The sequence below is a fragment of the Podarcis muralis genome, chromosome 11, assembly GCF_964188315.1.
Source record: "Podarcis muralis chromosome 11, rPodMur119.hap1.1, whole genome shotgun sequence".
NCBI classification, from domain to species: Eukaryota; Metazoa; Chordata; class Lepidosauria; order Squamata; family Lacertidae; genus Podarcis; species Podarcis muralis.
The window spans coordinates 65,458,057-65,484,779 of record NC_135665.1 but is presented as its reverse complement, the minus strand read 5'-3'; the positions used below and the strand labels follow the sequence as shown (position 1 = coordinate 65,484,779).

Sequence of the window (26,723 nt, the reverse complement as noted above, 5' to 3'; positions counted from 1 at the left end):
TCACAAAAGTGATTTTGCTGATTTTGGTAGCTGCATGTGCATGATATCTGCTGGAGGGGCAACCCCCCCCAACCTATACATAAATTCCTGAAACACTTGTAACTGGAAGCCGTGGGTTCGAGTCCTCCCTAACAGAGAAAGAGAAAACAAGTTTGCTCCTTCTTCAATGTGACAGCCCTCAGCGGGAATCAGTGTTTTTTTTTCCCTGGGGGTGCTCAAGGGTACACAATACAGGCACCCCTCCAATGTTAAAAGTGTAGCATTTACTGTAACAACTTCGTGATGAATACCATCACCTTTTTTCTAAAAAACACACAAATTGGTGAGCATTGAATGCTGTCTTTTGGAAGGGGAAATAAGTGTAAACTAAGTGGAAATAAAATGTGAGTACCGTAACCTGGGAGAAGGCGTGAGTGGCTGGAATCCTGAGGAGCTGTGCTCCATGCTGCAACATTTTGTTACAGGCTTCACTTGGGGTCTTCCAGGCCCAGCAGAGCAATGCTGTTTGACTGCTGGAGCCAGGCGAGAACTCTTGGTTTCCCCTCTGCCAGCCCCAGCAGGCTTATAACTTTTGCAGGGGTTTTTTACACGGTTGTCATATGCAAAGAGGAGAAAACCATGTGTGCATGCGGGGTTTCATTATTCCTTAGCACCCTAACTGAAATGGGGGGGGGGGAGCTGCCTTGGCTTAAATTCCCCTTTCAAACCTCCATCCTTCAGCCCACCTGATCTCTTTGGGCCTCTCCGGGGCGGGTTAAAGATTAAAAATTGGCCTCCCAGTTTCTCCGCAAGCAGCAATTAGGGAAACCGCTTCCCAGTCCGCCTGAAATTCCTGCAGACAGCAAGCTCTGAGTTCTCGCCTGGCACAGAAACCTTCTGGTTTGTATCAGCAAAAGCCCAAACGCACAAACTGGAACAAGCCTGTTTGTGGATTCTTTTGAGATGCAGCCGGAGGCAGTCATATCAAACATGATTTGGATGTGGGGAGGGATGGGGCTGCAGGGTTCTCTCTCCCTGGTTGGAAAAAAAATGTTTCTGTGATATCTGCACATTTCACACACAAGCAAATCATTTATCCTTGCCATAAAAGTTTTATGACAAACTTTGATGCATGAAAGAAGAAAGAGAAAGAAGAATCATGTTTCCCCGCGGACGCCAAACGCTGCTTTCCCTCTGAACAGGCCTCCCCGCCGCCCGTTCCTGTGTTTTATTTGCTTTCATGATTTTACACCTCCTCGAGTTCAAAGAAAAGAGCTTGCCTCTTGCTCACTTTTCAATATGAGAAGCAAAGAAGATGTAGCTACAGGGTCCATGTGGAAGCCATTTCTGCCCCTTTGGGCCATGGCAACTCTGCGGCTTGGCCAGGCTCAGTCACCATAAAGAAGGCTGGTTGTCGAAGAATGGATGCTTTTGAATTCTGGTGCTGGAGGAGACTCTTGAGAGTCCCATGGACTGCAAGAAGATCCAACCTCTCCATTCTTAAGGAAATCAGCCCTGAGTGCTCCCTGGAAGGACAGATCGTGAAGCTGAGGCTCCAAGACTTTGGCCACCTCATGAAAAGAGAAGACTCCCTGGAGAAGACCCTGATGTTGGGAAAGATGGAGGGCACAAGGAGAAGGGGACGACAGAGGATGAGATGGTTGGACAGTGTTCTCGAAGCTACCAGCATGAGTTTCACCAAACTGCGAGAGGCAGTGGAAGACAGGAGTGCCTGGCGTGCTCTGGTCCAGGGGGTCACGAAGAGCTGGGCATGACTAAACGACTCAGGGGTCAGCAAACTTACTGCTCCTTGGGCCGGTGTCTCCAGCGGCGATTGCACGGCGGGCTGGAGGGTGGAGGAGCACTGGAAATAGCTTGTGTGCATGTGCATGCGCCTCCTCTGACCCAGAAGTGCACCAGAAATAATGCTTGCACATGCGCTCAAGCTATTTCTGGTGCTCCTCCTACCTGGAAGTGGGCAGCCGCGCAGCGCAGCGTCAGTAAGAGCGGGTGGCAGGGGGTTGCCACGGGCCAGATAAACAAGTCCCTCGGGCCTTATCCAGCCCATGGACCTTAGTTTGCGGACCCCTGAACTAAACAACAACAACAAACACTTTCCTGGTTTCTCCACAACCACAAGCCCTGCGGGATGGCAATAAGAATCTAAGAGCGCTGCTGGATCAGGCCAATGGCCCATCTAGTCCAGCATCCTGTTCTCACTGTGGCCGAGAAGATGCATGTACAGGAAAGCCGCAAGCAGGATCCGAGCGCAAGAGCCCCTCCTGCAGTTTGCAGCAATTCATTTCCAGCAACTGTGCAGGCAGAACACAGCCATCCTAGCTAGGAGTCATCGATAGCCCTCTCCCCCTCCATGAATTTGCCCAATCCTCTTTTAAAGCCATCCAAGTTAGTGACCGTCACTGCTTCTTGTGGGAGGGAGTTCCACAGATTAACGATGTGCTGCATGGAGGACTTCACTGGCCATTTGTCTTGGATGCTTTAGTTGAGATTCCTGCAGTGTAGCGGGTTGGACTATGATATGATATGATACGATAATCTTTATTGTCATTGTCCCATGCAGAACAACAAAATTTTAAAAATCTACATCAGACATTCAAAAACCAACAAGCCTGCTATCCCAGCTATCCCAGCCTGGTTAAAAAGGTAAAGGGACCCCTGACCATTAGGTCCAGTCGTGGCCGACTCTGGGGTTGTGACACTCATCTCGCTTTACTGGCCGAGGGAGCCGGCGTACAGCTTCCGGGTCATGTGGCCAGCATGACTAAGCCGCTTCTGGCGAACCAGAGCAGCGCACGGAAACGGCATTTACCTTCCCGCTGAAGCAGTACCTATTTATCTACTTGCACTGGTGTGTTTTCGAACTGCTAGGTTGGCAGGAGCAGGGACCGAGCAACGGGAGCTCACCCTGTTGCACGGATTTGAACCGCCGACCTTCTGATTGGCAAGCCCTAGGCTCTGTGGTTTAACCCACAGCGCCACCCACGTCCCATCCCAGCCTGGTTAACCCCCTAGAAACTCTGATACCCCATAATTAGGTAAATACAATATACTCCCATAGAGACTACCTTACACTGCATTTAAAACCAAAATCGCATTTGGATAGAAACTGTTTCTCAGACGGCTAGTCCTAGTCTTTATAACCCTGGACCTTCTTCCAGAAGGCAGAAGCTGAAAGAGATCATTTCCGGGGTGCACACTATCCTGCGCTATCTCTGCAGCTTCCTTATGACACCTGGGAGCATAGATTTGATCCAAGTTGGGAAGAGTGCACCCGATTATTCTCTCCGCAGTCTTTACAACCTTGTGTTTGTGCAGAGAGTGAGACCAATGAACTACTGCCACTTAGCATGTAAGAGACAGTGTGGTGTAGTGGTTGGAGTGTTGGAAATTTCCTGGACTTTTATATGAGGGGTCAGAGGCCAGTCTCCGCTGGAACCAGACCCAAACAGCATCCAGGGTCCAGAGCCTTTTGTGGTCAGAGAGGCCGAGAAAAGCCCAAACCAGAGGAGTTCAAAGCAAAGGAATAAAGCAATGAGATTGCAAGAGACAGGGAGATTAATACTTAATCAGCTGAAGGATCTGCAAATATTTTGAGGGCCCTTGACAACTCATGGGTGACTTTTGTTGTGCGCAGAATGCAATAAGAGATAAGATTAGAATTCAAAGTCCTTTTGATCAGCAAGATGACTGAGAAGAGCAAAGCTTAGGGAGAAAAAACTGCAGCCTGAGAAGCCATTCAGCGGTAGGTTTTAAACAGATAAAATCCCCGGAGATAAATGCTGCTCAAAGAGTGATGTCCTTCAACCTCTTCTTGCTCCAAGACAGACCTATCCACCAACCAGATGCTGCAGAGGTAAGCCAGCCAGGAAAAGCAACCCTGATCACCCATCGCCACACATCACTCCCTGGGATAACACAGAAAAGTTGTCCCTGCGAAGCAAACATCTGTGGGATGTGGGAATGAGGGAAGTGACTTCGGGGAAGAAAAGGAGAAATTGTGGTTCCAGAGGAATGAAGAGGCTGCTCCTCTTTTCACTTCTGGACCACGATTAGTCAGGGACCAGGAGCCGATACTGGAGGGGAGGGCACAGCGATCCCGACTTTGCCCTGAATTATCCCCCATGGATTTGTCTAACCCCCTTCTAAAACTGCCCAAATTGGGGGACAGCACAACCCCCCAATTTAACTATGTTCTTCCATTTGTCCCAGTTCTTCCTTTGTCGGAAGATTCAGGGCAGACAAAATAAATAACTTCTCAACACAGCGCAGAGTTACCAACTCTGGAACTCGCTTCCGCAGAAGGCCACATAGCCATTGTTATATAATTTCCCCCCCATTTAATTTTCTATTAAATTTCTGTTTTACATTTTAGAATATTCACTTAAACAACCTTAAAATATCAATGACTTCCCTTCCTCTCTTTCCATGGTTCATTTTGCACAACATAAATCCCTGCACATTTTATATAAACTAAACCATTCAGTATTCCATTACAGTGGTACCTCGGTTTACGAACTTAATCTGCTCCGGAAGTCCTTTCTGAAACCGAAACCATTCTTAAACCGAGGCGCGCTTTCCCTAATGAGGCCTCCCGCCACCGCTGCCCTTCCCCCGTTCAGATTCCCTTCCTAGACCAAGGTAAAGTTCGCAAACCAGAAGTTCATAAACCAAATGGTTTGTAAACAAGACTGTTCGTAAACCGAGGTACCACTGTATTACATCCATCAAATGCTATTTACACTGTTGAATTTATCTTAATGCTGCCCACATTTTCAAATAAACACAATTTTCCTCCAGATATTCAATAAACAATTCCCAATCTTCCCAAACGTATGTTATTCTTGTTCTCTTATTCTATATGTTAGGTTCGCAATCTGCGCATATTCCATCAGTTTAAGTTGTCAATCTTCTATAGTCCACTTTTGGGCTAAATTGGGGGGAAACTCTGGAAGTGTGATCCAAAAGAGGAAAATCTGTATTATGTCCTATATCTATTGCCCAGCGTTGTTATAAAAATGTCAAGGTGCACACATATGGCAGGCACACATGGTCCACAGCAAACCAAACCTTAACCCTCCCCTAAATCTACTTTTTGCTGAACCAAAAAAGCTCTAAATGTTCCATCCTTCCGCAGTTCTAGCCTTGCACGATTCTGCAGGAACCCCAGCCTTCCTGCAGAAGTCAATCTTATTTATATTGGGGGATATTTACTGCCAGGGAGGAATGGGCTGGAATGGGCAAGGCAGGCGCTTGCAGAAACAAGGCTCGCACTTCCACGCCAACCCATTGCAGAAAGCACAGGTGCTCCTCATTTGCCACAGAGGCAGGCCATGTTGACTTCCAAGCACAAGGAAAAGGCAGCAGTTCTAGCAGAGAACAAGGGTGGATTCTGGGTCAGTGAACGTAGAGTGGCACAGCTCAAGCAAAAGCAAACAAAGCCCTTGGGGACAAGTATTGACACAGCATTACTGGAGAGGAGAAGACAAGAATCGGGAGTGAGCGACCAGCCTGCATGCAGGAAGGAAAGACCCTCTTATGACTGAACTCTGCTTCAGAGACTCGGGAGGTTGGAGCGGTTAAAACGTGCTTCAGATGAATCCATAATTCAAAAGTACTTCTCTGCTGTGTTTTACAGTTATGACTCCACACTTGCAGAGACAAGACTATCAGTTGGCGGGGGGCGGGGGGGGGGGCGGGATGGGACACATGTGGCTTAGGGCCCTTGTATTTACAGGACCGCCTCTCCTGGTCTGCCCCGCAAAGGACCTTAAGGTCCATGAATAACCATAGTTTAGAGGTCCCGGGCCCTAAGGAAGTCAGACTATCCTCCCCCCGGGCCAGGGCCTTCTCAGTGGTGGCTCCAACCTGGTGGAATGCTCTGTCCCAGGAGACCAGGGCCCTGCAGGATTTAACTTCCTTCCGTCGGGCCTGTAAGACAGAGCTATTCCGCCTGCCTTTTAATCTGAATTCAGCCTGATCTTTTATTTCCCTTCTCTTCCCTCCCCTTTTATGAAGATCACCCGCTCTGAGACCCCACAGCTAATTCTCCCCTGGCCACCTCACTGGCCCAAGTAGGACAAATTCAGCCAGCTAGCCCTGGGGATTATCTAATGCTTATTAGATGGATTTCCCCTAAATTGATTTCTGAACTTTGAATTTTATTGTTATTCATGTTTTTATACTGTATTTTATGCTGATTTTACAATTAAGTGTTTTAAATTTGTTGTTAGCCGCCCTAAGCCCGGTTCTTGAACCGGGAAGGGTGGGGTATAAATAAAAAAATTAGTATTATTATTTATTATGTTGTTGTTGTTGTTTAGTCGTTTAGTCGTGTCCGACTCTTCGTGACCCCATGGACCAGAGCACGCCAGGCACCTCTGTCCTCCACTACTTCCCGCAGTTTGGTCAGACTCATGCTGGTAACCTCGAAAACACTATCCAACCATCTTGTCCTCTGTCGCCCCCTTCTCCTTGTGCCCTCCATCTTTCCCAGCATCAGTGTCTTCTCCAGGGAGTCTTCTCTTCTCATGAGGTGGCCAAAGTACTGGAGCCTCAGCTTCACGATCTGTCCTTACAGTGAGCACTCAGGGCTGATTTCCTTAAGAATGGATGCGTTTGATCTTCTTGCAGTCCATGGGACTCTCAAGAGTCTTCTCCAGCACCATAATTCAAAAGCATCAATTCTTCGGCGATCAGCCTTCTTGATGGTCCAGCTCTCACTTCCATACATCACTACTGGGAAAACCATGGCTTTAACTATATCAGTGTTTCCCAACCGGTGTTCCGCGGCACACTGGTGTGCCGTGAGACCTTGCCTGGTGTGCCGTGGGAGGGAGGCGGGAGAGGCGGGGCGGCGGCGGCATCTCCTGCTGGATGCAAATCCAAACATGGCGGGCGCCTCCCTCGCTCCTTTGTAGGCGGACCATCGAGAGAGAAAGAAAAGGAGGCGAAAGAGCGAGAGAAGGCGCCTGCGCGGAAAGAGGAGCGAGCAGTGCGCCTGCGCGCCGCGGCACCCGAGATCGCTTCTCCCCACCGCCCCTTGCTTCAAAAGAGGTCCGGGGACAGCGGGAAGCGCTTCGTGCTGCCCCCGGACCTCTTTTGAAGCAAGGCTTTGCGGGGAGAAGCGATCTCCCCGCAGCCCCTTGCTTCAAAAGAGGTCCGGGGGCAGCGGGAAGCGCAGCGCTTCTTCCCCGCTGCCCCCGGACCTCTTTTGAAGCAAGGGGCTGCGGGGAGATCGCTTCTCCCGGTGCTCCGAAGCGGGGCGGGGGGGCGGGAACACCTGCCCCAGCCGCCCCGCTTCGGAACGCTGCTCCGAAGCGGGGCGGGGGGGCAGGAACACCTGCCCCAGCCGCCCCGCTTCGGAGCGCTGCTCTGAAGCGGGGCGGTGGGGCGGGAACCTCGCACCCCGCCGCCGGGCATCGGAACGATGCCCCGATGCCGGGCGGTGGGGCGGGAACCTCTCCCCCCGCCGCCGGGCATCGGAACGATGCCCCGATGCCGGGCGGTGGGGCGGGAACCTCGCACCCCGCCGCCGGGCATCGGAACTATGCCCCGATGCCGGGCGGTGGGGCGGGAACCTCGCACCCCGCCGCCGGGCATCGGGACGAGGTCCTGGACCTCTTCTGAAGGCAGGCGGGGGCAAAAGTCTTTGCTCCCCCCGCCTGCCTTCCCGGGACAGCAGAGACTTCTCCGCTGCCCCGGGCGATCTTAAAATGCTGGCGGGCGGGAGCGAAGCGTTCGCTGCCGACCCCCAGCATTTTAAAATCTCCTCGGGGCAGCGGAGACTTCGCTCCCGCCCGCCAGCATTTTAAAATCGCCCCGGGACAGCAGGGGCTTTTAAAATGCTGGCGGTCGGCAGCAAAGCCCTCCTGTCCCCGGAGCTTGCGGGGCGGGAGGTGGGAAGAAGGGCTTTTCTTCCCACCGCCAGCCTTCAGAACAGCCTTCTGAAGGCTGGCAGTGGGAAGAAAAGCCCTTGTCCCCCCCCCCAGCCTTCAGAAGAGGTCGGGGGACAGACTGTCCCCGGACCTGGTCTGAAGGCGGTTTCCCTAGGAACGCATTAATTGATTTTCAATGCATTCCTATGGGAAACCGTGCATCGCAAGACGAAAAACTCGCAAGACGAAGAGACTTGCGGAACGAATTAATTTCGTCTTGCGAGGCACCACTGTACTTTTTATATAGTCAATATAGGCACAGAGTTAAATTTTTTAACATTTTCTAATGGTGGTGTGCCTCGAGATTTTTTTCATGAAAGAAGTGTGCCTTTGCCCAAAAAAGGTTGGGAAACACTGAACTATATAACTATAAGGTTATATGTGCATAACCTTAAAGAACTGTGGTGAGTTACTGGACTACTGCAATGCGCTCTAGATGGGGCTACCTTTGAAAGTGACTTGGAAACTACAACTAATCCAGAATGCGGCAGCTAGACTGGCAACTGGGAACAGCCGCTGGGACCTAAAGGATCTTCACCGGCTCCCAGTACGTTTCCGAGCACAATTCAAAGTGTTGGTGCTGACTTTGAAAGCCCTAAATGGCCTCAAAGGCCCGGTATACCTGAAGGAGCATCTCCACCCCCATTGCTCAGCCTGGACACTGAGGTCCAGCGTCGAGGGCCTTCTGGCGGTTCCCTCCCTGCGAGAAGTGAGCTTACAGGGAACCAGGCAGAGGGCCTTCTCAGTAGTAGCACCCACCCTGTGGAACACCCTCCCATCAGATGTCAAGGAAATAAGCAGCTATCTGACTTTTAGAAGGCATCTGAAGGCGGCCCTGTATCAAGATGTTTTATTATGTTTTTATATGCATTGGAAGCCGCCCAGAGTGGCTGGGGCAACCCAGTCTGATGGGAAGGGTACAAATATTATTATGATTATGATTATGATTATTCCAAGTCAGGAAGTTCTAATCTCTCTTCTGGCACAAACTGCCAAAGACGTTGGCAAGCCTCAGTCCTTCCACCTGCAGAATGGGAGGTTGTAGTGCTGGCTTAGCTTACGGCAGCTTTCGCCATCCTGTTACCCGCCAAATGTTTTGGACCACAACCACCACCAGCCCCAGAAAACACCCCTAAACGTGTCAGTGCTTTTCCTTATACTCTGAAGTGCCAGATATACCAACGGTGTCTTGTGCATAAAAAGAAAGCGCATTTTGACGGAGCAGGGGAAAGTGCTAAGTTCTGTGGCTCTTGTGGTTACCCGAGTTGGCAGCCCTGGGACACCTCTTCAACCAGCGCCGCATTTTGCCAGAGAGCATCTCTGGAAGCAAAGGTGCCAATTCCCATTTCCCATTCCTGCCAGCAACACCTCGGAGCCACCCATATGGAGCCCAGCCATTACCTTCCAAGAGGGCAGATTTTGACCCAGAATGCTCCAGTTGCCAATCGCCACCCAAAACCCACAGAGGGTCAAGGTGCTCAGGTCTTCAGCAGCCACGAGAAGACGCTTCAAGCTCTCCACTGGCAGGAAGCGCTTGGAGTTGCCTGTTGCAACTCAGGTCTAGACCCAACAGCCGTCATTCATGCACCGGGAGCCTCAAGGGTTGAGGACTGAGCAGATGTCCATGAGCGAAGTCGACTTCACCCTTGGCATGCTCTAGGTCGGGTGGCCATCTGCCAGAGATGCTTGGGCTGAAATTCTTGTATCGCAGGGGGCAACTCTCTGATTCAGCAGAACATCTGAAAGAGCTCATGCGTGCAGAAAGCCCATTTCATAGCAAGCCTCTCCCCTTGTTGACCAACAAAGTCCATTCATCAGAAGCTCAGCATCATCACACAGTGGCTCTCCAGGGTTTGAGTCCAGCCCAACTTGGAGACTATTAAGTCATTCATTGCATCTATAGCACTCTTTTTTCTCCAAGGTGCTCACTCAGTTGACCCCCACAACAACCCTGTGAGGTAGGTTAGGCTGCAAGGCAGTGACTACCCTCCCCCCAGCATCAGCCAGTGAGCTTTATTATTATTATTATTATTATTATTATTATTATTATTATTATTATCATCATTATTATTATCATTATTATTATCATTATTATTATTCTTTTTTTCCATTGTGCAGGAGATGCCAACAGGAAGGGAAGAGACAAGGATAGTGAAGATGAATGTGAACAAATGCAGTTACGGGCACTAACTAAGGCCTCATTACAGCTGTGAATGGCTGCCATGTTCGCTGAATATCATGAGTCCCATGGAGGTGTCATGGAGGAGATAGCTGGAGGACACTGGAAAGAGTTCTAGCAGGATGGAATCAGGACATCAAGAAGTGTCTGAACCCAGTGAGGCATCCAGCGCCTGGGAAGAGGAGATCTGGAAGCCAGGGGTGGTCTGAGTAGGTTGTCAGAGGAGCATCCTGCCCCTGTGACAACTGGACACCCCTAGCTTAATGCTGTGGAGCCTTGTCTGGTACCTCCTTCTGTTGGTGAGGACAAGGAAGGCTGAGAGAGTGAGCTTCATGGCTGAGTGGGGATTCGAACCCTGGTCTCTCCCAGCGTCCTAGTTTGCTTTTTTTTTTTAAATAAAATTTTATTGGTTTTCCAAACACAAAATACACAACAAGCAATACACAATACACAAACATACAGACATATAAACATGTATAACTTCATAATCTTATTTTCATACACCTTACTTCCCGGACTTCCCCATACCTCCCCTTTTCTGCATCCTTGTTTTATATTTCTTCAGCAACTCCTCAATTAACTAATTATTCAATTCAGTTTCTTTTAAGTTCTTCTTTAACTTATTACCAGCGTCCTAGTTTGCCATGCTAACCACTGCACCACACTGCCGGGGATGGAACATGGGCAGGTGCTCTGCCAGAGAGCTAAGGTCTTTCCATAGGATGCGGAAGGGACAACTGCCCAGAAAGAGAGAGACGAGTTGGGGGAAGGTAGTCAGGTGCTTAAAACCTTCAGTTGAATCACAGCAAGCTCTACTTGCATTCAAACAGCTGGGCTACATTTTAAAAAACAACAACCTCAACGTGGCGTCAAATATCAATTTGCCCAAAGACAAGGCGCAGGAGCAGGTGGTGTGGGATACAATATTCAGCCTTTTCCCCATCTTGCATATACTCACAAGCCGTGCCACTGGGTGGAAGGAGAAGAACGAAGATCCCTCTGGGGCTTTCACCAGAGTTTTTTTAGGCCTGTAACAAATTAAAGCTTTTGTGGGGAACCATCAACTGCTTTTGGGGGCCTTTAACCGATTAGCAGATTCATTAGCCCATTAAAATAATATATTACAGTATTTCAGAGCAGGTGATATACTGAGGACATTTCTATTGACTTAATAACACAAACAAATCACTTTTATTGAGCGCATTCCAGCAAGCAGGCCTGGGGCCCATTTGCTCTAATGGGAGCACCAGGCGCATTGGATTGCATGCGCAATGTGGAAAACGCAAGCCAACGTGTACAAACTGGTGTGCACTCTCAACTGGCAGGGGGAATCAGGATCTGCTGACTCTGCCCCAATCTCCACACACCACGTGCACATGGACTGTTTGGTCTACACATCCCAAACATGCAATGTGGGACTCACAGAATCTCCTCCCCCCCCCCCATGTCATAAGTTACCTTGAGCATGGTTTGAGCTATGGAAAAGCTGCATGCAAATAAAATTATGCATGTATGCATGTAAAAAACACACAGCCAGTGGAGGGCACTCAGCCTTTTCCAGGACGCAAGACCGTGTACCGATGTGTAGGCTCTGTGCATTCAGAACTATGACCCATTGCACACCCTCATGTTCTTTGGACACCTGAACAGGACTCTAGAAGCTTACAGCCAGTGGACAATGGGAAACGGATAGGGTCCCAAGCTCAGCTCCTGCCAGCAATACAAATGTCTTGCTTTAAAAACTGTATCTCTGTACTAAAGCCTTTAACAGCAATTTAATAAACGCAGCCTCATGATTAACATGTTTAGTGGCTCAGCTGGGAACAGCGCACACTCAGTCGGGTAAGCCCACATTTCCTAGACAACGTTAAACAAACAGGAACAAAGGGAGATGTTTGGACGGGGTTCCTGCTGCGCTAGAGGCCTCCCTTCTGTTTACCCACCCCGGCTCACAGCCATCCTGCCTTCTGGAACTTAACACCCTCACACACAAGGACATCTCTCTCTCTCTCTCTCTCTCTCTCTCTCTCTCTCTCTCTCTCTCAAAATCCGTGCAAAAATCCAGAAATTGCAGCTGCTTTCACAAGACGCTTTGCAAGAAGAATCCACATTCCCAGGCCTTTGCAAATGATGTCACAGCAACGACTCACAGGGCACCTGCTCCCACCCCCAACAATGCAGAATCATTTCCATTCGTCACCCGTTGCCATCTAAAGCATGCACCGAAACAGCAAGGAATGCGTGCAATCGACTGATGCAACCTTGCATTTGTGTCCAACCAGGGATCCGTGGCTGAACGTGGCTCCCTGTTGAGGGAATGCTTGGCAGCAAATCTGGGTTTGCTGTTTTGCAAAATGGACTTCTTCATGCGATGCATAGTTGATCCGTGGAACTCCCTCCCACAAGAGGCAGTGAGGACCACCAGCCTATATGGCTTTAAAAGAGGACTAGGCAAATTCATGGAGAAGGAGAGGACTATCAGTGGCTTCTATCAGATATTGCACCCTCACTGTTGCTGGAGACGCCACACTGAGTGTGCAAAGCTGTTCTCCAGAGAGTTCTGTGTCATGCACCTCGGCTGCCACAAAGCTTTGGATAGGGCTTCAGGGCTGCCGTGATGCCTAGGCTCTGCCACCTTCTCTGCTAAGTCCCACATTTCTGCATTTGCCAAATATCAGGGTGCTTCCACATTGTCAAACTATGGGAGCACTCCCCAAAGTCACTCTCCATAGACTGAATTCAGGAAAGACCCATCTATGACCCAAAACAGAAGTGTGTTGTGGAGGGCTTTGTGGAGCTCTTAAATTACACGGGCTTTCTCAGATATAAGGTAAGGTAAAGGTACCCCTGACCATTAGGTCCAGTCGTGGACGACTCTGGGGTTGCGGCGCTCATCTCGCTCTATTAGCCGAGGGAGCCGGCATACAGCTTCCAGGTCATGTGGCCAGCATGACTAAGCTGCTTCTGGCGAACCAGAGCAGCGCACGGAAACACTGTTTATCTTCCCGCCAAGTGGTACCTCTTTATCTACTTGCACTTTGATGTGCTTTTGAACTGTTAGGTTGGCAGGAGCAGGGACCGAGCAACGGGAGCTCACCCCGTCACGGGGATTCTGTCTATACACCTTCCCTGCACACTGGAGGCTGGAAAAAGATACTGTACAGTGGTACCTCTGCTGCGCTAATCCGGTGCAGCATGACGCGGGAACTCGCTTCCGTGGCACTAGAAATCGTGTCTGTGCATGCGCAGACGCCGAAAATCACAGCACGCACTCACATGTGCGCACAATCCGGCCCACAGAGGGATCTCTGCTGGAGTGAACTGGCCCAGGTGAGGTAAACCTTGCTGACCCCTGCAGTAGGTAACCAAACAAACCCCTCTGTTGCAAAGAGAATGTCAGCAATGTCTAGGCAAGTCCAAAATGAAAACAAGTCCAAAATGAAATCTTTAGTCTCAAAGTCTCTGAAAATCTTTAAATGAAGCGAGGTACCAGACTTTGTACAATGGCAGATAAGCTGTGAAGCTTTGTGTATTCAGCAAATATGATGTCCAACACTGAACAGTGATTCCGGATATAGTCTATTTAAAGATTTTCAAAGACCTTGAGACTAAAGATTTCATTTTGGACTTGCTATGGTTTGAAGGAATTCTATAAAAGATTGTTCATTGCATATGAACATGGTCATCGTGTTGCCTAGAGACATTGCTGACCCCTGCAGTAGAGTAGACCCCTGCAGGGTCATGGATTCGAGACCTGCATTGCAGAGGGCTGGACTAGATTGCCCTTGGGATCCCTTCCAATTGTATGATCTATTATTCATTGTGAAGTTGCTTCCTCTGTTCTTAGAGAACATGGGTCACGATTTGAGCATCTCTGCTATATGACATACACCAGCGCTGGATTTAGGGCAAGTTTGGGCAGTTCCCCTGCACAGGGTGCCAAACTGAAGGGGAGCAAAATGGCAAAGATCCATAACTGAGGAGATCCATTTGGAGGGGCACTAAATTTTGGCCTTGCTCAGGGAACCCTGAAAACACAGGTAACACCTGACCAGTCACAGAGGACAGGAGACCTGGCAGGTGGCAGCTGAATTCCCTTAACGATCTTGCAAATTAAGAATGGCTGCAAGGTCTTGCAGTCCCTGAAGGCAGCGGATGCCTTTAGACATTTCTTTCGCCTGTCCTCCCACAAGAGATTACAACCATTTAAAACCTGGAGGCATAAATAACAGCTGTCAAGGTGTTGGCTGCAGTCCAGGGGAGTCAACAGAGCAAGGCCAGAGAATGTCTGCCTTTCCTCAGGGGTTGCAGCCGCAAAAAAGACTCCAAGCTCAGACCTCAAGTGGTTTCTCCAAAGCGCAGGATCCTTCCACCGACATGTACAAAGCCCTTTGGCAAAGCATCCCAGGAGCAGGTCTGGCTGTTCTGTGGAGTCAGTAGCTAAATCAAAGATGTTTCTTTTAAAAAGACAAAGCCCACTTAATCTCAGCACTGGCTTATTAGCTGCCTGGCCAAACAAGGGCTCCAGGGACATTCAGAAAATGTCTATCCGAAAATGGAATATACAAAGAGAAAGAAGTCATGTAGTGGTCAGAATAAGGGACTAGGACCCAGGAGAGACCAGGGGTCAAATCCTCGCACGGCCATGTAACTCACTGGGTGTGACCTTGGGCCAGTCAGACTGACCTGTCAGCCGAACCGACCTGAGGGCTCCCTTGGACAAAAAACAAGGAGACCAGCCAGGAATACCAGAGCAAAACAGCAGCCAGTAGGCTTGGTCTTTCTTGAAGACTGTCGCGACAGGACTCCCACCTGCCACCAGGTGGAACAAGATGGAAGCCCCGAACCAAAGAGAACCCAAACTTTTATTAGCTGCTAATCCCCAGGTTTAGGGTTTAGGGACGTGGGTGGCGCTGTGGGTAAAACCTCAGCGCCTAGGACTTGCCGATCGCATGGTCGGCGGTTCGAATCCCCATGGCGGGGTGCGCTCCCGTTGCTCGGTCCCAGCGCCTGCCAACCTAGCAGTTCGAAAGCACTCCCAGGTGCAAGTAGATAAATAGGGACCGCTTACTAGCAGGAAGGTAAACGGCGTTTCCGTGTGCGGCTCTGGCTCTCCAGAGCAGCTTCGTCACGCTGGCCACGTGACCCGGAAGTGTCTCCGGACAGCGCTGGCTCCCGGCCTCTAGAGTGAGATGAGCGCACAACCCCAGAGTCTGTCAAGACTGGCCCGTACAGGCAGGGGTACCTTTACCTTTTAATCCCCATGTTACACCCCCCCCCCCCAAACTACATCACTCGTACATCACGGTTACATCATGAAAGGGGAGGTCTGGTGGCAGGAATCTGAGCATCCTGGACCCTGCCCCATGGTTCCCCTTGCCCTCCACCAAACACCCATCAAGTGGAACAAAAGAGTTATTTACATTTCCCTGTTTCCCAGCCAAGTTCATCCCACCCTTTTGTCTTCATCTGGGTTTGTAATTTCTGGAATGGCTACCGCCCCCCCAACCTATACATAAATTCCTGCAACACCTCACAGGGTTGTTGTGGAGATCAAATGAGGCAGGGGAGAGCTGTGTATGCTGCCTTGAGCTCCTTGGGGTGGGGGGGGGAGAGGCAGGATATAAATGCAATAAACAAACAAACAAACACCATTTTATTTATTTAAACAAATTTAATTCGCCTAATTCCGGTTTTAAATTCCTGTATGTTTTACAACAGGGTTGTAAATTCTTAGTGATAATTTCAGCGTTTTATTTTTTTGTGAACTGCTTTGAGGGTTCCCCCCCTGCAATCAACCATTATATAAATTTGATTAAGCAAATAAACAAGAAAATAAACAAAAACAGGTGCGCCCCACCCGTAATCCCTCAAAGTGTGAGATAGGTTTGGCTAAGAAATAGCAATTGACTCCCAATCACCCAGTGAGCTGCATAGCCAAGCAGAGCTTTGCACCCAGGCCTGCCTGGTCCAAGTTGGGCACTAACCACTAGGCCACATGGCACCATGCGTGCTCTCATGCTCAGGCTTTGGTGAGTCTCCAAGAGGAGAGGGCTCTGACTTTGCTGGCAGGCGAATGGGCGAGTCACAAATAGCCTACAGAAATCTGCAGTGACTGAGACGGAACATGGGGGAAATTAATCACACAGATCAATCGCCTCATGATCTGTAGTAAGAAAAGGATTCCCAGCCACATCCGCCCCCCCCGCCCCTCCCAACTCAGCTGCAGATCCTAGCTGCATCTGTGAGGTTGCATTTTCTTGCAGTTCATGGAAGAGAAACAGAAGTGAGAGATGTGTTGTTCAAGGTTCGAGTCCTACATTGCCACAAATTCACTGAATGACCAGCTGAGCCCCCTGTCTCTCTTTCTCTGCCATAACTCCCCACCAATGAAAATATGGCCTGCCTGACAAGCTTGTGATGAGGGGACACACAATCCAAAAGATCGCAAAGCATTCTGAAATTTATGCTATGTTGTGGTTTGGCTCACTTACGAGAGCCACCTACAGATGAATCATATTCATTCTTTCTTGCAGTCAACCAGAGCCAAGGCAAAGAAGGTCTTATCTTGGGAAAAGGGGTTGCAGGATTTGTTTTACTGCATCTATACTCGGCTTTTCTTTTAAGGTGCCCAAGGTGGGATGTGTGGTTCCCCCCGCTGCCGCCATTTCATCATCACAACAACCCTGTGCAATAGATCAGATGTTTGTGGGAGGGGGGTTCATGGTTTGTTGTTGTTTTCATTATGTTGCGTTTTTATATTGTATTTTTATGTTGTGCACCACCCTGAGATCTATGGATGATTGTATACAAATTCAATAAATAAAATGAATAAAAATAACCAGGCTGAGGGACACTGACTGGCTCAAGGTTACGCACTGAGCTGCACGGCTGAGTGCACATTCGAACCCATAACTCTGCCATCTTGCTCTGACCACTGCACAACGCTGCCTCACGCAGTACTACCACTTTATCCCCGTATGGCAGCGGTTCTCAAGCTGTGGGTCCCCAGATGTTGTTGGACTACAACTCCCATCATCCCTGAGCTCTGGCCTTGCTAGCTAGGGGTGGTGGGAGTTGTAGTCCAACAAAATCTGGGGACCCACAGGTTGAGAAAGGCTGCCCTAGAGCATGAGTAGGCAAACTAAGGCCTGGGGGCTGGATGCGGCCCAATTGCCTTCTAAATCCAGCTTGTGGATGCTCCAGGAATCAGCGCGTTTTTACATGAGTAGAATGTGCACTTTTATTTAAAATGCATCTCTAGGTTATTTGTAAAGGGACGCGGGTGGCGCTGTGGGTAAAAGCCTCAGCGCCTAGGGCTTGCCGATCGAAAGGTTGGCGGTTCGAATCCCCGCGGCGGGGTGCGCTCCCGTCGTTCGGTCCCAGCGCCTGCCAACCTAGCAGTTCGAAAGCACTCCCGGGTGCAAGTAGATAAATAGGTACCGCTTACTAGCAGGAAGGTAAACAGCGTTTCCGTGTGCGGCTCTGGCTCGCCAGAGCAGCAATGTCATGCTGGCCACGTGACCCGGAAGTGTCTCCGGACAGCGCTGGCCCCCGGCCTCTTCAGTGAGATGGGCGCACAACCCCAGAGTCTGTCAAGACTGGCCCCTACGGGCAGGGGTACCTTTACCTTTACCTTTTTTAGGTTATTTGTGGGGCTTAGGAATTCGTTCATTTCCCCCCCAAAATATAGTCCGGCCCCCTGTAAGGTCTGAGGGACAGTGGACCGGCCCCCTGATGATAAGGTTTGCTGACCCCTGTCCTAGAGGAAATATGCTCCAGCAGGGTGGAGCCCCAAAGTCCATGTGCTCAGGACCACACACTTCTTCCTGCTGCCACCAGCAGTGTCTGGGGCTCATAAGCAGAGCCTGCAGGATCAGGCCAATGGCCCATCTGGTCCAGCACCCTGTTCTCCCAGTGGACACCCAGATACCCCAGTGGGAAACCAGCAACCAGGATCCCAGCACAGGAGCAACTCTCCCCTCCTACATTTTCCAGAAATGGATATTCAGAAGCATCGCTTCCTCTGCCCATACAGTCAAAGCACAGCCATCTGACCAGCTGTATCCATCAACAGCCCCTCTCCGTCTCCTTTTCCCTGGCAAGAACCGCCTTGGGCACTGCTTTGCTGCCCCATGCCCCCAGGGGCACTTGAAGGACAAGGAGCCGGGAAGGCGGGCAGATCAGCTGTAAATCAAGGCGGCCAGGCTTCCGATAAGGCGAGGGCGACGGGAGAGGAAACTTGGGCGGCTTCCAATATTCTCCGGCCTCGGAGGGGACGGGTGGCGGGCTGAGTCACCGGCTCGCTCTCCCATTCATTCATTGATTCATTCATGCTTCATATGAGAGGGCAAGGGAGCCAAGGCCTCTGTCTCTCCCTCCCTCCCCGCCACCCCTCCCATTCCAGCTGCCACAGCGAGAAGATTTTATTACAGCAAAGAGAAAGTTGCTTAACCGACGTGCGTCGCCATCCCTTCTTCCCACCCCGACCCTGGACTTTCCCATGCGTGGGAAGAGCGGGTGTAACGCAGGGTCACTGCCAAGGGGGGGGCAGTGTCACACACGTCTGGGTCATCTCCAGAGCAACGACCCCATTGGAGGTCCGCCGGGGCAGATTCCTCATCCTCAATCCAGTTCTCCCTTTCTTTCCACCTGCTGCTGTTGCCAGACCTCCCTGCTGGCCCCTCTCCCAAATCTCATCAAATCACAGAATTGCAGAGTTGGAAGGGACCCTCGTGAGTCAGGCTGCCCTCCCCACATGCGCGATGCAGGAATCACAGCGAAAGCATCCCTGGCAGGTGAGCATCTGTCAAAGGCACCTCTCAGCCAAAGGAATGCAATTAATGATTTATGGTCAAAGATAACACTGACAGTTGCTTCTACCGCTCTGGAGATCTGGGCACGCCAGTCTAGCGTCTAGGCCAGGGGTTAGCAAACTTTTTCAGCAGGGGGCTGCTCCACTGTCCCTCAGACCTTGTGGGGGACTGGACTATATTTGGGGGGGGGGTGACGAATTCCTATGCCCCACAATTAACCCAGAGATGCATTTTAAATAAAAGGACACATTCTTTTCGTGTAAAAACACGCTGATTCCCGGACGGTCCGCGGGCCAGATTTAGAAGGTGATTGGGCTGCATCTGGCCCCCAGGCCTTAGGTTGCCTACCCATGGTCTAGGTACCTATTCCCAGGTCTGCGCTCTATGGAGCAGTTGCAGGAACTGGGGACCACTCCCCCTCCACCAGTTTATGTACCTTCCTCTGACAGTCTGGACACACATAGCCAGAGACTACGCCTGCCTGCATGAACGCTTCCTCTGCTCTTCCCTCTTCAGGTCTCTCTTGGTTCTGGGAGACAGGGGTGCAGGAGAGGGTGGAGAAGCGCTTCACTTGCCTGCCCTGCCTCCTCCTCCTCCAGCTCTGAAGCTTCTCCTGCCCCTGATTCTCGCCTCCCGGATGGCACAGGTCCCCACAGACCTCTGGTCCCTTCTCCCGAGTCAGACTCCAGCCCGCCTTCTTCCAACACACACTCGCCAGCTTCCTGGCACCATCCAACCACTGCTCAAGAATCTCCCATGAAGGAAAGTCCACCACCTTCGCAAGGAGTCCGTTCCACAGCCAAACAGCTCTTACCTTCAGCAAGTTCTTCCTAAGGTTTACATGTGCCGGCTTGGGTTGGTGATACTGTTTAACATCACCACTATTTAACAAACAAAAACTAGACACCTTTTTTTTTAACCTGTTACCCTGAAAAATGTGGGGGGTGTGTGTGTGGAGGAGGGTTGAAGGGGTTGCAAAGTTCACAACCACCTTGGAGTAAACTTAATGTGTTACTGCTGTTAGTAACGTTTCTCTATAGAACACATTAAAATCTAAAGTGACTTCCTAAGAATAAATCCTGAAGAGAAGTAAGCAGGTTTTGGGCAACAACATAGGACACTTTGCCTAGTAAGGCCCAGCCAGAATGGGAATAGGATTTAAGGCCACCTTCTGTGGATCTCAGGCCCCTATGTATGTGTCCGTATTTTGCTTTGTTTTGTCACTGGTTTTTTGTCTGTCCAGTTCGTCACTCTTTTTTCCGGAATGCCTGATAATCTCCTCTCCCTTCTGGCTGTGCATTTTCTTATTAAATAGTTGTGATCCAAAACACCTAGAGGCCAGGGGAGAGATTTCATGGTTGGCAACAGCTGCTAGGGCTCTTTCACTGCAAACTCATCCCATCCTAAAGCTGCCTGTTCTATTGGCCAGCACACCTTCCAGCCATAACCAATTTCACAAGTTGCAAAGGAGTAAACTGAATGCTTTCTTCTTCTTGGAGCAGGGATCCTCAAACTTTTTAAACAGGGGGCCAGCTCACTGTCCCTCAGACACTGTTGGGGGCCAGACTATAGTTTGAAAAAAATATGAACGAATTCCTATGCACACTGCACATATTTTATTTGTGGTGCACAAAAAACAGGAAAAATAATACAGTCACACCTCGAGTTGAATGTGTTTTGGGTTGAGCGTGTTTGAGTTGCGCTCCACACCAATCTGGAAGTAACGGAGTGCGTTACTTCCGGGTTTTGCCACTCACACTCAAAATGCCGTCACGCGCATGCGTGGTAGTAGTGAAACGTTACCTGCGCACGCACAGATGCGCCGGCGTGTCTTGCGTTCCATTTGGGATGCGAACGGGGCTCCGGAATGGATCACGTTCGCATCCCGAGGTACCACTGTACAATACAGTCATACCTCATGTTATGTTTGCTTCATGTTATGTTTTTTCAGGTTGCATCCTGCAGCGACCCAGAAGTACTGGAAAGGATTACTTCCGGGTTTCGCTGCTCGTGCATGTGCACAAGCACCAAATCCAGCCACGCACCTGCGCAGATACGGCGCTTCAAGTTGCGGGCTTTTCATGTTGCAAACAGGCCTCCGTAATGGATCCCGTTCGCAACCAGAGGTACCACTGTATTTAAAAAGAAGAATGGTTTTAATCAACATAAACTTACAAGTATTTCAATGAGAAGTATGGGCCTGCTTTTGGCTAACGAGATGGTCAATATCTCCTCCCATCTGCTCTGCCGGGCAGTGGAATGAGGCTCCCCAGCCACGAAATGGCTACTTCCTTGTCCTGCCTCAGAGTGTAACGGCTGAAAAGGGAAAGCAGGAGGCGGCCGACCTTCTCCCCCCCCCCCGCCGTGGCTGCCTCACCCAAGTCGCTCGCCTCGCGCAGTGCAGCCAAAGGAACTCTCAGCCACGGACCAGAGAGAGAGAGAGAAAGAACGCAAAAGCACCGGCCTGCTTGCTGCACATGCGCAAGATCGCATCATCCCTCCTCTTGCATGCGCACTGCCCCCCCTCCACGCAACCAACCAACCCACTCGCGGCATCAACGGACGCCGGATGCACAGGTCGCGCCCACACACGGGACGCCGTACTTCCTTTCGCAATAGACCCGTTAGACAGCGGTGGGTTCTGCAATTGCCGGACGGGCCAGGTTCAGGACCTTGGCAGGCCGGATCTGGCCCGCGGGCCGTAGTTTGAGGACCCCTATCTTGGAGTGCCCCCCATAGGCTACAGGTATGAATTTCACCCTCTGATCCAGACGCCCACACTTCATTCTGTCCACACTACATGCAGAGAGTCAAGGTGCAATGCGGAGAGGGAGCTGTGGAGCAGAATAGCCACAGATGACTCACAAAACAAGCTTAAGGAGCATTATGCAAGAAAATGCTCCCCTCCTGAGCTCCATATCCAACGGCAACTAGCAAAATTTCCTGCAGTGAAAAGGGGTTGGATCAAGAGAGGAGAGGGGCACCCGATGCCAACATCCTCGCAGCCTGGCAAGGCAAGGCCTCCACAAAGACCCACAGGTGCACACAGACGTGTGTGTGTGTGCGTGTGATACCTGATGCTCATGTGAAGCAAAGGCCTCAGCACTTTGAATGGCTCCTTCAAGGAGGAAAGGCCTTTAATCACAACACAAGAGGAGGAATTCTCCTCTCTTGGAATTCTTAGAAGCCCATAAGAAGAGCCTGCAGGATCAGGCCAACAGCTCCGTTAGACCAGCATCCTGTTCTCACAGTGGCTGACCAGATGCCTGTGGGATGCAATGAGGGCATGAATGAAAGAGCCCTCGGTTTCCAGCAACTGGTACAGTCAAACCTCAGATCCTGAATGCCTCTGTTTCAGAATGTTGCGGCTCCCAAACCCTGAAAACCCAGAAGTAAATGCTCCGGTTTTCGAACATTTTTTGGAAGCCAAACACCTGCCGTATCTTCTGCTTGAGTGCAAGAAGATCCTGCAACCAGTCAGAATCCCTGCCTCAGTTTTTGAATATTTCGGAAGCCGAACGGGCTTCTGGAACGGATTATGTTCAACAACCGAGGTTTGACTGTACAGTGGTACATACGCTTCAAGTTACAGACTCCGCTAACCCAGAAATAGTACCTCGGGTTAAGAACTTTGCTGCAGGGTGAGAACAGAAATCGTGCGGGTCGGCCAATTGGTGTCAAGGAAGGATAGGACGTTTTTTATGTATGCCACTACAGCAGCAAGAATTCTTCTGGCAAAGTACTGGAAGACACAAGAACTACCCACTCTGGAAGAATGGCAGACGAAGGTGATTGACTATATGGGACTGGCAGAGATGACCGGCAGAATCCGTGACCAGGGGAAAGAGACAGTGGAAGAAGACTGGAAGAAATTTAAAATATATCTTAAAAATTGTTGTAAAATTGAGGAATGTTAAGATGTTAAGGAACTAAGAAATAGAGAACTGCAGCTGTAATCAATAAGTTAAAGAAAAAAGAATTTAAAGAAAGTGAATTCAATAATTAGTTAATTGGAGGAGTTGCTGAGGAAATGTGAAACAAGGATGCAGAAAAGGGGAGGTATGGGGAAGTCCGGGAAGTAAGGTGTATGAAAAAAAGGTTATGAAATTATACATGTTTATATGTTTGTATGTTTGTGTATTGTGTATTGTTTGTGTTTATTTTGTGTTTGGAAAACCAATAAAAATTTATATATAAAAAAAGAGAACAGAAATCGTGCGGTGGCAGCGGGAGGCCCCATTAGCTAAAGTGGTACCTCAGGTTAAGAACTGTTTCAGATTAAGAACAGACCTCCAGAACGAATTAAGTACTTAACCCAAGGTACCACTGTATTCAGAAGCATTCAGAATACAGCTCTCTCTTCCATGAATTGGTCTAATCCTCTTTTCAAGGCATCCAAAGTCCTGTGGGAGTGAGTTCCAGAGTTTAACTCTGCGCGGTTCATTCATTCCCAGGACCTCTGCAGCATTTGCTCCTCTACTGACATTCCTTGTTCTGGGGCCACAAAACCGAGCAGGTCGGTTTGCCTGACTTTCCATTGCAAGAATATCAGAGAATGAAGCCCAGGAGGGAAAATAAGGAGGCACAGAAGGGGCTGCCTTGTTCACAACCAGAGCAAAGGACCGAAGGCAACCCTGGCAGGCTCCACAACGCCACACAAGTTCTAAGCAAGAGCAGTTGTCTCTGGGAGAGGCGTGGAATAAAGCCCAGGGCTTCCACAGAGAAAGAGAGGCTTTGCTCCCACCAAACAGCAGTGGGTGCGAATCTTGGGCACATGATTATTGCCCTTTGGAACTCCCTGCCTACTGATATCAAGCAGGCACCTTCACTGCCACCTTAAACCATTTTTGCTTCAACAAGCCTACCCAGAAGCTCAGGAAGTCAGTGTGAGCTTTAATCTGCTTGGGTATGTTAACTTTCTGTGGGTTTTTAAGCATTTACATGAATTTTGCTTGATGTTTTTATCTTTTTGTATACCTCTTTACAAAATGCGGGTGGCACTGTGGTCTAAACCACTGAGCCTAGGACTTGCCGATCAGAAGGTCGGTGGTTCGAATCCCTGCGACGGGGTGAGCTCCCGTTGCTCGGTCCCTGCTCCTGCCAACCTAGCAGTTCGAAAGCACGTCAAAGTGCAAGTAGATAAATAGGTACCGCTCTGGCGGGAAGGTAAACGGCGTTTCCATGCGCTGCTCTGGTTCGCCAGAAGCGGCTTAGTCCTGCTGGCCACATGACCCGGAAGCTGGACGCCGGATCCCTTGGCCAATAAAGCGAGAGGAGCACCACAACCCCAGAGTCGTCCGCGACTGGACCTAACGGTCAGGGATCCCTTTACCTTTAAACCTCTTTATGAGGTTGTTGCTTTTGTACAATCAAGCGGTGTACACTTATTTTGTGAAACAGGTAATAAATAAGCAAATAAATGATAAATATTATTATTACTCAATTCCCTTCCCCCAAACTCTTGCAGAATATGAGATCAATAAACCTTCCCATTTTGGAGACAAAAGACACAGGCTGAAATAAGCAGATCAGGCCTGGGGAGGGATGTGGCTCAGGATGGTGGCCGGGGGGCAGGTCTGGAGGAAACTCCCAAGGGCCGGACAGAGACCCCTGGGGGCCGCATTTGGCTCCTGAGCCTGAGTTTCTTCGACCCTGGAATTGACATGCAAATGAACACCTTGTGACTCTTGGTCAAGGCCTAAAGTCCACAAAGGTTGGGCCACACACACACATTCCCTAGGTCAAGACTCCAGCCAACTTCTTCTCCCACTTGCCGGCCATTAGGGCTCTTTATCGCCGGACACCAGGTAGCCTTGTGGCCTGTTAGCACAAAAACCACAGGGTCCATTATAAAGACCCTCTTTGCCAGCCCAAGGCTGCGGTGTGACCTCTCTGGAATTGCAAAGAACCGTCCAGAAAACTCTCGCCCCTCCTTCCAGATCTTCTCCAGAAGTGAGTGGTGGGTCCGGCAGTGGACACTCAAAGATGCCTGTCACCGAAAGGCAACCCATTGATCTACTCTTGTGCTTTCCTCCAAAGCAAGCAGCCGCCTCGAGATCGGGGCCACGCCGTGTCCCTGCGGCAGCCGTGACTCCAGGCGTGCACGCAGAACGATTTGCACGCGTGTGTGCACAAGCAGTCACAGGCCTGGAAGCCTCTGGGAGAGATTTACGAGTGTTTGTGTACTTGAGCGAAGGAAGGAAAGCAGCAGATCTCTAAACAACTGTGTCCACAGAGTTTACCTTTTCCTCTGCAGTTCCCATCACAATAAATAAAAGGCGAAGCATTTCCCAATTCCAGAAAGGCGGGGAGGACATGGACTGTGTGCTAAGCGGTGTTTTTGTTTTTAGTGCTCAGTTGCTCCCCCCTCTCCTTCTGACAGTCGCACCAGGGACCCAGAGAGTTGGCTGGCTGGCAAAAAGGCTCCCCCCTTCCCGCTGCGTCTCTCCCCCGCCCCCTCCCTTCCTCCTGCCTGGCATTTTACGGGCAGTGAGCTGCCTATTTCTCTCTAGTAATAAAAGTTGGGTTGCCAGCTGCAGCTGCTGAGCGGGAGATTGGGGGGGGGATGGAGAGATGGGGGAGAAAGTGGCTGTTTAGTCTCCAAGGACGGCTTCTAGGGAGGTTGGAGAGGGCAGGCAGGCGAGACCCCCAAGGCCTTTCCGGGGTGCAGAGCAGGGACTCCCAGGGAGGGGGGGCAGGAGAGAGGGAGAGAGAGAGAGTCCCCCCCCCCCGCCACGCTGCGGCTTCTGCAGAGCTGTTTACGCGTCCTGCCAGGCAAGAAGTTGGCCTTTTCCCCTGCGTCTGGCTGGCCAGGACGGCGGAAAGTCCAGCCAGCTTGGGATTCCCATCACCCGAAAACTCCATTCCAGGCCACACAAGTCCAAGATAAAAGGCTAGTTGCTTGGGGGAGGAGAAATGCCTTTTCCACGGCGAGAGGCGTCTGCCTTGCTCTTTATGGGTCGGGAGAGGTGGGAAGGAGCACGCTACGGGAGGGGGCATCTCTCTCCGGGACGGGGGGGGGGGGGGGCTGGCTTGAAAAGTCCTGCGTCTCCGGGAGGATATCAGTCCGTCTCTTGGCGCGGACACGCGGCAGTAAATAAGCAGTGGAAAGTTGTTGCTTTTTCCCCGGGAGGAGGAGGCTCGCAATGTCTGTGCCTCCGGATCGTGGTCGGGGGGGGGGGCGTTCAGACATAACTTCCAGACTGGGGGCTTCCCTTAGAATGGAGTGGGGGCTTTTCCTTGGGAATGGAGAGCGAAAGGAAGGATGGCTGGCTGGCTGGGAGGAGAAAGCGCAGCCGGGGAATGCGACGCGCGCTTGGAGAGGTTCGTGGTTCCCCCCCGTGCGCCCATCCCGTCGCCGCGGGCCTTACCTCGTCCTCCTCCGCGGTCCCGGGGCTGCTAGGGGCGCATGTTGGCCGCGGCTGCCCGCGCTCTGCTGCCTCCGGCCGGCCGGCGGAGGGTGCCGGTGTCTCGGCTCGGCTGCCTCCGGCTGGCTCGCTCGCCCGCCCGCGCCGTCCCGCCCCGCGCTGCCGCCGCCGGCGCGGCCAATCCGGGCGGGCGAAGGCGGCGTGTCTGGCGGAGGAGGGACGGCCAGTCCCCGCGGGGCGAGCGGCGGCTCCTCTCCTGGTGCGCAACGCTGCGCTGCCTACCCAACTGGCTGGGTAGCTAGAGGGGAGCCCGGACGGGTGACTGGGCGCCTTCTCCTGATCTGCGCCCCGAGACCATAGCTGTCAACTTACAGATTTGAAAATAAAAATAAATAAAAATAAAAAGGGACCAGCAGCCTCGAAAATA

The 26,723-nt window shown here is 50.8% G+C and overlaps 1 protein-coding gene across 2 annotated transcripts in view; it reads right to left on the bottom strand.

The window, feature by feature from the left end:
* The window catches only part of IL11RA (interleukin 11 receptor subunit alpha), a 140,580-nt gene extending 114,126 nt beyond the window's left edge, over positions 1-26,454 (bottom strand). The window contains exon 1 of one of the 2 annotated variants that reach the window (XM_077936579.1): positions 26,300-26,454. The gene's annotated coding sequence lies outside the window, so the exon portion shown is untranslated. The remainder of the gene's footprint in view (positions 1-26,299) is intronic. The other variant, XM_028748055.2, reaches the window with a different exon arrangement.
* Between the last annotated feature and the right edge of the window lie 269 nt (positions 26,455-26,723).